A 12,460-nucleotide genomic window follows, 5' to 3' on the forward strand; every position below is an offset into this window, starting at 1 on the left:
TGTTTCCTGTTTCCATGCTGCGTGTGTGTGTGTATATATATATATACACATATTTCTCAAAGGTTGGTGGCTGTGGCTTGTCTTCTTGTTTGAAGTGGTTTTGTATTCCTCATGAACTCCACAGATGCAACAGCATGAACACTATGTGTAGGGTGAGGAAGAGGAGTTTGAAGTCTATCAGTGCGTTACTGCCTGCCTACACAGGGGTTGGAGATGGTTTGATGAGCAAATGGCTGTTGGGGCAGGGGAGCTCTAAACAGCCAGGAGGGATTTGAACTTCCTTCCCTGCAGTGCTTAAGCTGAAGGGACAGTGCCACTCACATCCCGTGGGACAGCCTAGTGCAGGGAAAAACTTTGAATTTCTAATTCTACTTCCCAAAGTTCCTAATGTCTGATTATTTTAGAGCTATGAGTCTCAAATCATTTTAATCTTAAAAAAAAAAAAAAAATCAGCTGTGCCTCGAACATCACATTTTTGGGTTGAACTGGGAATGTTGAATGAAGCTGCCTGACCAAACTGAACACTTTCCCCCATTTGCTCCTAAACCAAGGTAAGGAGCCGTCCTGGCAGTAAATTCAGAGGCTAATTCTGCAGGAAGGCACTTTATTGTGCTAACAAACTGTTATTGCTCAGTGCAAATGCTTTTTCTTCCTTTTCAGCTCCTCACCTTTCTGCATCCTGTATCTAACTGAGCCTGTTCCCTCATGAGATGTTTCCTCTACCAGCCTTTAATGTGGGTTGCCACATTCCTCTGTGTGTCTATTATCGAATGTTAGCCCTAAAAGGGGACTTAAATAATGTTTATTTGAAATGGCTTTTATGGTTCTGAGGGAAAACCTTAATTTCATATTTATAACAGTCACTCCTGGAGATCAATATAGCTCCCTTTCTGGGTCCTGTACCTATTTTTAAGGTTTTTTTTGTAGCCTTTAACCCAGAGGGTTAATAATTTTATTTTACTTAAGATAATGCATTCTCACTCAGCATCAGGCTATGGAGCTCAAGCACCAGCAACTGGTGTATTCTTTAAGTGTTGTGGTTCAAGTTCACCAGCTCAGCTTTCCAGTCACTGCAGAAATCTAGAAACAAAACTCCATCCACAGCACATCTGGCCATGCAGTCCTAAAATCCTGCCAACGTGGATGAAGATAATGCAGTCTGCCGGGAATAGGGAGAGCTATTAGCTAGGCTAACAGCTGGCCAGTGGAGTTTTCACCATCTGTAGAGGGTTTCTGGTTGTTCCTTCCCTAGTTTCCCAAGCTAGCTAACAAAATCACACCAGAACATCTAAAGAAGGGACACAGTTGTTAAGTAATTCACAAGTCTTTTGCACATGCCCAAGCACAGACCTCAATCAGCAGACAAAGTGAGAAAGACTAAGGAGAACCACCAGAGACCACTTGACCACAACCAGCAAAGAAGCATATGGGTACTTAAAATGCAATTATAATTCCAGGAAATATAGTGAATATTTGTAAACAAAATGGTGGGCCCCCAGGTGGCTTGGTCACTTAGGAGGTTTTGATAAAGCATTGTAAAAAATAATACAGTATTAAAGACTGGCTACCTGGAACCCTAATAAATTGGTCAGGGGTACTCAAGAACCTATTTATAACTTCAATTACATGATTCAGTTACAAGCGATCCTAGAAACCATTACCAATGAAACAGCCCATGCCCTTAATCTGTTGACAGATCAGGCCAGGCAAATGCAGACAGCAATATTTCAACATCACATGGTTCTCAACTACCTGCTAGCCATGGAAGGGCGAGTTTGTGGCAAATCAAATGACTCTAATTGCTGTTTGAAAATTAAAATCATAGAATCATTGAATAGTTAGGGTTGGAAAGGACCTTAAGATCATCTAGTTCCAACCCCCCTGCCATGGGCAGGGACACCTCACACTAAACCATCTCACCCAAGGCTTCGTCCAACCTGGCCTTGAACACTGCCAGGGATGGAGCATTCACAGTCTCCCTGGGCAACCCATTCCAGTGCCTCACCACCCTAACAGGAAAGAAATTCCTCCATATATCCAATCTAAACTTCCCCTGTTTAAGTTTTAACCTGTTACCCCTTGTCCAGTCACTACAGTCCCTGATGAAGAGTCCCACACCAGCATCCCTATAGGCCCCCTTCAGATACTGGAAGGCTGCTATGAGGTCTCCATGAAGCCTTCTCTTCTCCAGGCTGAACAGCCCCAACTTTCTCAGCCTATCTTCATAAAGGTGTTCCAGCCCCCTAATCATCCTCATGACCCTCCTCTGGACTTGTTCCAACAGTTCCATGTCCTTTTTATGTGGAGGACACAAGAACTGCACACAATACTCCAGGTGAGGTCTCACAAGAGCAGAGAAGAGGGGCAGGATCAACTTCTTCGACCTGCTGGTCACGCTCCTTTTGATGCAGCCCAGGATAGGGTTGGCCTTCCGTGCTGCGAGCACACACTGCGGGCTCATGTTCATTTTCTCATCAACCAATGCCCCCAAGTCCTTCTCCGCAGGGCTGCTCTGAATCTCTTCTTTGCCCAATCTGTAGCTGCGCCTGGAATTGCTCCGACCTGGGCGTAGGACCTTGCACTCGTCATGGTTAAACTTCATAAGGTTGGCATCAGCCCACCTCACAAGCGTGTCGAGGTCCCTCTGGATGGCATCCCTTCCCTCCAGTGTATCAACAGAACCACTCAACTTGCTGTCATCAGCAAACTTGCTGAGGGCGCACTCAATCCCACTGTCCATGTCAACGACGAAGATGTTAAACAAGACGGGACTATGTCAGCGATGAAGATGTTAAACAAGACAGGTCCCAACACCGATCCCTGAGGGACACCAGTCGTTACTGGTCTCCAGCCGGACATCGAGCCATTGACCACAACACTTTGTGTGCAGCCATCCAGCCAGTTATTTATCCACCGAGTGGTCCATCCATCAAATTGATCTCTCCAATTTAGAGAGAAGGATGTCATGTGGGACAGTGTCAAACGCTTTGCACAAGTCCAGGTAGATGACATCAACTGCTCTACCCTTGTCCATCAGTTCCGTAGCCCCATCATAGAAGGCCACCAAATTGGTCAGAAGGATTTCCCCTTAGTGAAGCCATGCTGGCTGTCACCAAGCACCTTGTTGGTTTTCACGTGCCTTAGTATGCCTTCCAGGAGAATGTGCTCCAAGATTTTACCAGGCACAGAGGTGAGACTGACTGGTCTGTTATTCCCCGGGTCTTCCATTTTCCCCTTCTTGAAAATGGGGGTTATATTTCCCTTTTTCCAGTCATCGGGAACTTCACCTGACTGACATGATTTTTCAAATATGATGGCCAGTGGCTTAGCAACTTCATTTGCCAGCTCCTACAGGAACAGCGGATGGATTTTGCACATTCAGATTTTTAAGATGGTCTCGAACCAGATCCTCTCCTACAGTGGGCCCAAGGTCTTCATTCTCACAGTCCCTGCGTCTACCTTCTAAGACTTGGGTGGTGCGGTTAGAGCCTTTGCCAGTGAAGACCAAGGGAAAGAAGTCATTCAGAACCTCAGCCTTCTCCAAATCCTGTGTAGCCAGTTCTCCCGAAAGCTTCCTCAGGGGGCCTATGTTGTCCCTAGTCTGTTTTTTGTTTGCTATATACCTGTAGAATGCCTTCTTGTTCTCCTTAACATCCCTAGCCAAGTTGAATTTTAACTGGGCCTTAGCCTTCCTAACCTGGTCCCTAGATTCTTGGACAACATCCCTGTACTCTTCCCAGGCCGCCTGTCCTTGCTTCCACTTTTTATAAGCCTCTTTTTCATTTGAATTTTCCTCAGCAGCTCCTTATCCATCCAAGGAGGTCTCCTGGGCATCCTGCTGCACTTTCTAGTTGGGATGCAACACTCCTGAGCTTGTAGCAGGTGATCCTTGAATATCAACCAAGAGTCTTGGGCCCCCCTGCCCTCCAGGGCTATATCCCATGGAACCTGGGATATAAGGTTCCTGCCTAAGCAGGCTCCTGAAGAGGCCAAAGTCTGCTCTCTTGAAGTCCAGGGCAGTGAGCTTGCTGCATGCTCTTCTCACGGCCCTGAGGATCTCTGACTCCACCATCTCATGATTGCTGCAGGCAAGGCTTCCCTGGAGCATCACATTTCCAACGAGCCCTTCCCTGTTGCTGAGCACAAGGCCAAGCATGGCACCTCTCCTTGTTGGCTCCTCTATTACTTGCAGAAGGAAATTGTCTTACACACAATTGAGTAACCTCCTGGATTGCTTGTGCCGTGCAGTACCATCATTCCAACAGATGTCAGGGTGGTTGAAGTTCCCCATGAGAACAAGGGTCTCTGAGCATGAGGGTTTTCCTATCTGTCTATAGAGTGCTTCATCCACAGGTTCTCCTTGACCAGGCGGCCTGTAACAGATCCCCACAGTAATGTCTCCCATAGCTGTTTCCCCTTTAACCCTGACCCACAAACTCTGTGTTAACTGCTCACCTGACAGAGTTCCATACTCTCCAGCCTACCCCTAACATAAAGGGCAACTCCCCCTCCCCGCCTGCCAGGCCTGTGCTTTCTAAAGAGCCTGTAACCTTCCATTCCAACACTCCAGTCATAGGAGCCATCCCACCATGTTTCAGTGATGTCTATTATATCATACCCCTGTAGATGTGCACACATCTCTAATTCCTCTTGTTTGTTCCCCATGCTACGGGCGTTTGTATAGAGGCATCTGAGCTGAGCTCCAATTGAAGCCTTCTTGTTGGCTGGAGCAGCTAGAACATATCTACATTGCTCCGAGCATTTATTATAGGTGTTGGCAACTGACTGGGTGTGTTGGGATGGAATGATGCCCCCCTCCACCAACACATCTAGTTTAAAGCCTCCTTGACCAGTCTGGCAAGCCTCCTACCAAAACTGTTCTTCCCCTTCTTTACCAGAGCAGCTCCACCAGCCCCCAGTAGATCTGTCCTACTAACTTCAGTCCTATGTTCAAGACACCCAAACCCCTGACTGTGACACCACCCTTTTAACCATTTATTAACCTGGCCAATCCTCCTAGCTTTTTTTAGGTCCTCCCCTGTGTCCTGGAGAATTGACGAAAAGACTATCTGAGCTCCAGAGTCCCTTACCATCTCTCCCAGGGCTCTGTAGTCTTTCTTTATGGTCCCCAGTCTACTACCATCTATATCCCTAGCACCCACATGGATCACTAGGAATGGGTGTGGGACTTACTAGCGCAGGTAGCCTCTCTGCAACATCCCTGATCCGTGCCCCTGGTAGGCAACACACCTCCTTCAAGACTGGGTCAGGCCGACAGATGAGTGCTTCTGTTCCTTTTAAAGTAGAGTTCCCTACTACTATGACCTGCCACTTTTTCTTGGTGGCACCAGTAGAGATCTTTACCTCCGCATCATCCGGCTGTTTGTGGTGCAAGTGCATTTCCTCGTTAGTCTCCTGAAGGACAGCAAAGTGGTTCTGCATGGGGACAACAGATTTAGGAGAAAGTCCCTTGCTTTGCCTCCTTTTTTTTTTTTTTTGTCACTAATTCCCAACTTCCTGGGTTAATGGCCTCCTTCCTTCCTTCCTTCATGAGCTAGAGGGGAAGCTTGAGGCCCCTGCACAGTTTGGGGCTGGAACAACCAGCCCTACCTCCTCTCAGCTAGCCTGACATCTTGCAGCCTATTAATAGCATCCTGCAGCTCAGCCACCTGCTGCAGGAGGACCTCCACCAAGGAGCACCCAGTGCAGCCCTGCCCATTGTGCACCTTTCCCTCACAAGACCAGTGAAGTCACTCCCTACACTCCGAGCTCTGCACTGCAGCCTCCCCTATCATCTGCTCTGTCTGGGTGCCTACACTGGCCACAACCGGGGCAGCCAGAGCAGAGCTCCCAGACTGGGCCCTAGTCATATGACAACTGCCAACAACCCCACACAAACTGCCTCACCACACTCCTGATCACTCGTGCTCCCTGGGGCAGGTTTTTAACCACTCAGGGATGGTGCCGCTGCTCCTGGCTCCGCCCCCTGTGAGTCAGCTGCTCGCGTCAGCTGAGCTGCCGGCTCCTGGGCAGGTCCTGTCGAGGACTTGAGGGTCCTTGGTAGGTCTTGCCCCTCTGAGTTGAAGCTCCTGGACTCTGATCTCTCTCCGGTGTTGAAGGCGCCCTCTCTCGAGCTACTCACCTCAGCAATTGCAAAATTGATGATAAAGTTAAAACGAATCACATCCAGAATTCAAAAATTGGCTCATGTTCCTGTCTAAACCTGAAAAGGATTCAGTTTGACCCTTTTTCCTGGCTACCTGGAGACCCGTGGGTTAAAGAAATTTTACTGTTATGTGGCTTTGCCTTGTTTTTATGTTTACCTTGTATTATTCCTTGTCTCGTTCAATTAATTCAGTGTTGTAACAAATATGCAATTTGTAACTACTGCCTCTCCTGATGGAACTAAGCAAATCAGATTAATATGTCCACAGAAACCATCGGTTGTAAAGATAGTTTAAACCACTGCTCTTTTAATTTCTTGGCCTCTTTTGTACTATCTCTTTTCTGAAACCACCTGGATCCAGAACAATCATTGAGACCCTGGGTGGTGTGAGAGGCTGAACTGAAATCAGACTCCACCATCCATTGTCTCAAAGATTGGTGTGAGAAGCTGAGGTCCACTATCTTGAAGATGAGTGTGAGGAGCTGAGATAAGACTCCACTGTCCATTGTCTCAAGGACAATGTGTGAGGAACTGAGATCCAGTATCTCAAGGATTGCTGACAGACATGCAGTTGAAGAGCTGGCTGCAGGTAATCCACCATGAATGTGCAGTAGGTGGCATTAAGAACAGAGGTACATCCCCCTGACACAATAAAAGGGGAAAAGGTAATTGCCATGTGGCTGCTCACCACCAAAGACAATGACTATGAACCCGCGGGACGCCACTGGATCCATGGTAGTGACTATCTCTCTTCATTCTGAATTCCTGCTTAATTCCCATCCTTTTTTTCTGATCTGTCCTATTGATATCTTTTTTATAATTGTCTTTTTATAATAAACAAACTGACCAATAGCAGTACTTGACCTTGCTTGTGTCTGAATTTCACTCTGGGGATCATGAACAAAATATTTCCAGTACTGGGTTTTATCTAGTTGGACCTTGACACTGTTCCCAGCAGAAATGGTACAGTTCAGATGGGTGTGCTGGGCTGGCCCTGAGACCAGATGGGCAACTGCAACAACTCATCTGGGAGTCACTAGGCAGGAAAAGAGCAAAAATTATGTGCTGTTGTGTGTGCAGAGGTTACCATCTCCTGACAGACCTTCACTGCTTCTCTCCTCTCTGGTTATGTACTGATTTTCTGGTGGAATATGATTTAGGAATGTCTCTCACACAAGTAAAACATCCCCAAACCCTGTTCTCTCCTTCTCAGGAACACCAATTTATCCTTGTCCTGGGTTCAGCAGTAGCAGTTATTTTTCTCCTTCTTAGTAGCTAGTGCAGTGCTGTGTTTTGTTTTTTTGGTCTGGGAACAGCGCTGATAACACCGATGTTTTTAGTTGCTGCTTGAATGTTTGGTCTGCCAAGGACTTTCTGAGCCTCATGCTCTACCAGGGAGGAAGGAAAACTGGGAGGAAGCAGAGACAGGACACCTGACCCAAGCTAGCCAAAGAGGTATTCCATACCACAGCACATCATGCCCAGGATGTAACGGGGAGTTAGCTGGAAGGGCTAGAGGACTGCAGGGTTGGATGAGGTATTGGTCAGTGCTCGGCTGGGGGGAGTGGGGCGAATTATTGGTCGGCTGGTGTTGAGGTGTTGTATTCTCTTCCCTTGTTATTTCCTTTATCATTATTATTACTGGTGGTAGCAGTAGTGATTTGTGTTATACCTTAAGTTACTAAACTGTTCTTAACTCAACCCGTGGGAGTTGCATTCTTTTCGATTCTCCTCTCCGTCCCTCCGGGAGTAGGGGGAGGGCAAGAAGGGGGGCAGTGAGGGAGTGACTGTATGGTTTATTGCTGACTTTGTTTAAACCATGACAATCCTAAAGCCTGAAATTTCCACGCTTGGGTTCTATGTTTGGAAGTGACTCCACATCACATTAGCTAGTATGAGGGACCCCAGGCGGTCCACGCAAATCCTTCTCCTTTGTCTTTCCATATGAAGAACAAATGAGAAGTAGCTTTTTCTGTATATTCATAGCTTTGCATTGGTGTGTAATCAACCCAGTTCCTACACCTTCCTAGAGAAATCCAATGGGTCAGGCTCACCACGCACAAACTGTTCACTCATGTAAGAGTGTCACAGATTCCACAATTTAAAAAATACATTTTGTTCATGACACAAATTCTTAAGCAGAAACCACAAAGAACTGCAATCAGGATAGTGCCAGTCATTCCACTGACATCTTTCCCCCGCCAGGGTGGAGAGACATCAGTAGCAGACTCAAGGTGCAGAGCACATGAATACATCTAAGGATAGCAGTTGGAGATCTGAGAACATCATGATAAAGACAATGGAAAAGCTCATAATTTTCTCCTAGGCATGAACCAGCACCTCAGCCAGAAAACAAGGGTGAAAGGGGAAGAAAATCACCCATTCCAGGCTACATAGGGAAAGAAACCATAAGACAGTGACCAACAGAGCATTGGCACACAGGTTTGCCTTTTTTTCATGGATGAAACCTGTTGGAAGACATTATCTACCTGGGCTTGCGCAAAGTGTTCAACACTATCCCACACGACATTCTTGTCTCTAAACTGGAGAGACATCAATTTGATGGATGGACCACTCAGTGGATAAAGAACTGGCTGGATGGCTGCATGCAAAGAGTTGTGGTCAACAGCTCAATGTCGAACTGGAGAACAGTAATGAGAGGTGTCCTTCAGGGATTGGTGTTGGGACCAGTGTCTTGTTCAACATCTTCGTTGCTGACATGGACAGTGGGATTGAGTGCGCCCTCAGCAAGTTTGCTGATGACACCAAGCTGTGTGGTTCGGTTGATACACTGGAGGGAAGGGATGCCATCCAGAGGGACCTCAATACGCTTGTGGGATGGGTAGATGCCAACCTCATGAAGTTCAACCAAGCCAAGTACAAGGTCCTGCACCTGGGACGGGGCAATCCCCGGCACAGCTACAGATTGGGCAGAGAAGACATTCAAAGCAGCCCTGTGAAAAAGGACTTGGGGGTGTTGGTTGATGAGAAAATGAACATGAGCCAGCTTCAGTGTGCATTCACCCCAGAAAGCCAACCGTATCCTGGGCTGCATCAAAAGGAGCATGACCAGCAGGTCAAAGGAGGTGATCTTACCCCTCTGCTCTCGTGAGACCCCACTTGGAGTATTGTGTACAGTTCTGGTGTCCTCAACATAAAAAGGACATGGAGCTGCTTGAGTAAGTCCAGAGGAGGGCCACAAGGATGGTCAGGGGGCTGGAACACCTCCTGTATGAAGAGAGGCTGAGAAAGTTGGGGCTGTTCAGCCTGGAGAAAAGAAGGCTGCATGGAGACCTCAGAGCAGCCTTTCAGTATCTGAAGGGGCCTAGAAGGCTGCTGGGGAGGGACTCTTCATCAGGGACTGTACTGATAGGACAAGGGCTAATGGCTTCAAAGTTAGAGGAGATTGGAGTTAGATATAAGGAAGTAGTTCTTTACTGTGAGGGTAGTGATGCACTGGAATAGGTTGCCCAGGGAAGTTGTGAATACTCCATCCCTGGCAGTGTTCAAGGCCAGGCTGGATGGAGTTTTGGGTGACATGGTCTAATATGAGGTGTCCCTACCCATGGCAGGGGGGTTGGAACTAGATGATATTAAGGTCCTTTCCAACCCCAACCCCCAACCCCTATGATTCTAAGACACCTGGAGGGGACTTTGGACAAGGGCCTGAAAGGACAGGATAAGGGGGAATGGCTTTAACCTGACAGAGGGGAGAATGAGATGAGATGTTCTTCCCTGTGAGGGAGGTGAGGCACTGGCACAGGTTGCTCAGAGAAGCTGTGGCTGCCCCAGACTGACTGGTCTGTAGTTCCCTACATCTTCCGTTTTCCCCTTCTTGAAAATGGGGGTTATATTTCATTTTTTCTGGTCATTGGGAACTTCACCTGGCTGCCATGGTTTTTCAAATATGATGGAGAGCGGCTTAGCAACTTCATTCACCAACTCCTTCAGGACCCGTGGATGGATTTCGTCAGGTCCCATGGACTTGTGCACATACAGGTTCTTAAAATGATCTTGAACCAGATCCTCTCGTACAGTGGGCCTAAGGTCTTCATTCTCACAGTCCCTGCATCTGCCTTCCAAGACTTGAGTGGTGTGGTCAGAGCATTTGCCAGTGAAGACTGAGGCAAAGAAGTCATTAAAAACGTCAGCCTTCTCCAAATCCAAGGTAGCCATTTCTCCTGATAGCTTCCGGAGAGGGCCCACATGTCTGTCTGTCTGTTATTTGCTACATACCTATAGAAGCCCTTCCTGTTATCTTTCATATCCCTTGCCAGATTTAATTCTAATTGGGCCTTAGCTTTCCTGACCTTGTCCCTAGCTTCCCAGACAATATCCCTATATTCTTTCCAGGCCACCTGTCCTCGCTTCCACCTTTTATAAGCTTCTTTATTCCCCTCTAAGTTTCTTCAGCAGTTCCTTATCCATCTATGGAGGTCTCCTGTCGCTCCTGCCGCATTTTCTTCTAGTCAGGATGCAACACTCCTGAGCTTGTAGCAGGTGATCCTTGAATATCAACCAACAGTCTTGGGCCTCTGTGCCCTCCAGGGCTTTATCCCATGGAACCTTACTAAGCAGGCTCCTGAAGAGGCCAAAGTCTGCTCTCTTGAAGTCCAGGGCAGTGAGCTTGCTGCATGCTCTTCTCACGGCCCTGAGGATCTCTGACTCCACCATCTCATGATCGCTGCAGGCAAGGCTTCCCTGGAGCATCACATTTCCAATCAGCCCCTCCCTGTTGATGAGTACGAGGTCAAGCATGGTACCTCTCCTTGTTGGCTCCTCTATTATTTGCTGGAGGAAGTTGTCTTCCACACAATCAAGGAACCTCCTGGATTGCTTGTGCCGGGCCGTACCATCCCTCCAACAGATATCAGGATGTTTGAAGTCCACCATGAAGACAAGGGCCTGTGAGCGTGAGGCTTTTCCTATCTGTCGCTTTATCCACAGAGTCCTCTTGATCAGGCGGCCTGTAACAGATCCCCACAGTAATGTCCCCCTTAGCTGTTCTCCCTTTAACCCTGACCCACAAACTCTCTCTAAACTGCTCACCTGTCCCCAGACAGAGTTCCATACTCTCCAGCCTATCCCTAACATAAAGGGCAACTCCCCCTCTCCACCTGCCGGGCCTGTCTTTTTTAAAGAGCCTGTAACCTTCCATTCCAACACTCCAGTCATAGGAGCCATCCCACCATTTTTCTGTGATACCTATTATATCATATCCCCATAGACGTGCACACATCCCTTATTCCCCATAGTACAGGTGTTGGTATGGAAGCATCTGAGCCGAGCTCCAAATAAAGCCAACTTATTGGCTGGAGCAGCTGTAATATCTCTTCATCACTCCAAGCATTTATTACAGGTGCTGGCAAGTGACTGGGAGTGTTGGAATGGATCAAAGCCTCCCTCCCCCAACACATCTAGCTTAAAGCTGCCTTTATGCACTGGAACTGCTCTAAGCTCTCCCCTTATAGGAGCCTTTTCCAGGCTGAACCAGGCCAGCTCTCTCAGCCTGGCTCCAGAGCAGAGCTGCTCCAGCCCTTGCAGCAGCTCTGTGGCCTCCTCTGGACTTGCTCAAACAGCTGCACATACTTCTTGTGCTGTTGTCCCAGAGCTGGACGCAGGACTGCAGGTGGGGGGCTCCTCAGAGGGCAGTAGATGGGGAGAATCACAGAGATCTGTAGCTCTGGCTGCTTTTCATTTCCTCCTTCCTCGCTCGGGGCCTATAGCTCTCAGAGCTTCCCTGTCCGGGGTGACATCCCGTCCCGGTTACAGGTCCGGTACAGCTGTAACGAAAGCCCAGGCCTAAGGCGGGCCCTTACAGGGCTGCGACCCTCCTGCCGCCGGCTCGCGAGAGAACAGAGCACGGCAGAGCCGCCCGGGGAAGGCTGGGCGGTAGTGGGGCAGGCGGGACCGCTGGGTTTGCCCAGCAGTGGCCCCAGGACCCTGACAGAGAGTTCAAGGTAGACCCCACTGAGGCGAGAGAAATCACCCTCCTCTACCTTCGCCTCCCCCTCCGTGTTCCAGCCACTATCCCACAGTGCTCCTTAACATCGTCTTGCGAACCCAGCACCGCAAAGCCCCCCTCCCTTCATTCAAATGAGTCACCGCGGGCGGTGGCGCGGAGCACACCGGGAGTTGTAGTCCTCCATGTTCCTCTCATAGCACGCGCCGGTGGTTGGCGGGACTTGCTGTCCCGGTGTGCTTCGGGGCGGGGAACGTAACGTGGTTGAGAGAGGTTGAAGGTGTTTGCGTCATGCACAGTGTTACTGCCGCCATAGTGGGAGTTGTTGGGTG

The 12,460-nt window shown here is 48.5% G+C and overlaps 1 protein-coding gene across 1 annotated transcript in view; it reads left to right on the forward strand.

Moving 5' to 3' along the window:
- The first annotated feature begins 12,367 nt into the window (after window positions 1-12,367).
- LOC136004197 (nuclear transport factor 2-like) overlaps window positions 12,368-12,460 on the forward strand; it is a 51,828-nt gene continuing 51,735 nt past the window's right edge. The window contains exon 1 of the mRNA XM_065660477.1: window positions 12,368-12,457. The gene's annotated coding sequence lies outside the window, so the exon portion shown is untranslated. The remainder of the gene's footprint in view (window positions 12,458-12,460) is intronic.

The sequence above is a fragment of the Lathamus discolor genome, chromosome W, assembly GCF_037157495.1.
Source record: "Lathamus discolor isolate bLatDis1 chromosome W, bLatDis1.hap1, whole genome shotgun sequence".
Classification (NCBI taxonomy): domain Eukaryota; kingdom Metazoa; phylum Chordata; class Aves; order Psittaciformes; family Psittacidae; genus Lathamus; species Lathamus discolor.